This window comes from Capsella rubella, unplaced genomic scaffold (assembly GCF_000375325.1).
Source record: "Capsella rubella cultivar Monte Gargano unplaced genomic scaffold, Caprub1_0 scaffold_4, whole genome shotgun sequence".
NCBI classification, from domain to species: Eukaryota; Viridiplantae; Streptophyta; class Magnoliopsida; order Brassicales; family Brassicaceae; genus Capsella; species Capsella rubella.
Window position 1 is genome coordinate 3,415,173 of NW_006238920.1, and position 1,365 is coordinate 3,416,537.

Consider the following 1,365-nt stretch of genomic DNA (forward strand, 5'->3'; position numbering starts at 1 on the left):
ATCGTTCAGCCACCTAAGTTTGTATGGTCTCGGATGCTTTCTCTTTTGAAGACCTAACCTGTGTACCATATACTTGCTAGCAACATTAGTGCAAGAACCTCCATCAATAACCAAATTACATACCTTGTTATTTTTTGTGCACCGAGTGTGAAAGATATTTTCTCTTTGAACTTTCTCCTCAGGGTTGATATAAACGCTCAGCATACGTCGGATCACAAGAAGTTCTCCTACATCAGGATACTCCACATCTTCCTCTGGATCATTCAGGTTCTCATCTTGCTCATCTTGAGACTCGTAGTCTCCACTAGGAGTGAGAATCATCACTCGTTGGTTCGAACACTCTCTCGCCATGTGTCCTCTACCTTGACATTTAAAACAAGTAATGTGACGGGTACGAGATTTACTAGTGCTAGGAAACTTACCTGGTTCAGGCTTGGTGATCTTAGGCGCTTCACTAGACTTATTCTTGAATCGAGAATCGTTGTCTATAGCTTTGTCTTTGTCCATGCCTCGGTTGTTACTTGCGTTCCAAGGTGTACTACTTCTGGCACGATTGCTCAAAGACATCTTACGCTTGATTTGTTGCTCTACTTGTACAGCCTTGTGAAGTAGTTCATGTATGCTGCTATAGTTGGACGTCTCCACCTTTCGGGCTATACGCTCTTGCAACCCGTCAATGAATTGAGGCATCAATGACTCGCTGGATTCTTCTAACTCCAAGGAGTTCATGAGCTTCTCAAACTCCTCAAAGTACTCGTCCACGGTCCTTGTTCCCTGAGACAATTTTCTAAAACGTTTTTGTAAGTCTCTATGATAGTGATCAGGAACATACCTCAACCTCAAGAGGTACTTCATGTCTTCCCAATTGTTGATGGGAGCAAATCTTTGCCTCCTCCTCTCGGCCACTGTCCTATCCCACCAAGATAAGGCGTTGTCGGTGAGTTGTGTCGATGCTAAGGCTACCTTTCGGAGTTCTCCATGTCCATAACATTGGAATATGTATTCCATCCTTTTCTCCCAATCCATGTAAACCTCTGGATTTGATTTTCCTGCAAAAGTAGGAGGTGTTAGTTTAACATCTCGGTTCTGGTCACGTGTGTCAACCTCTCGAGCGCGGTTCCTCATCAAGGGATCCTCTCTCCGCTGATGTTGACGCCTTAATGGATCAGGTGGTGGATCATCGTCGTCATCCGGGTCAAGGGAGTCTTCTTCCTCTTCACGGGCGTTCCTTCGAACCTGAACTGGTTCAGCTTCAGCTCTGGGCTGAGGCTGCTTCAAACGGCCTATCCTTTCGCCAAACCCTTCTAGTTGTTTCGATAGGGTTTGCATCATGGCATCTTGGGGTATGGCTGCGTGTTCTCCCAT

General features: G+C 45.5%; 1 pseudogene; it reads right to left on the reverse strand.

Annotated features, from left to right (window-relative positions):
* LOC111830950 overlaps positions 1-1,365 on the reverse strand; it is a 17,543-nt pseudogene extending 16,178 nt beyond the window's left edge.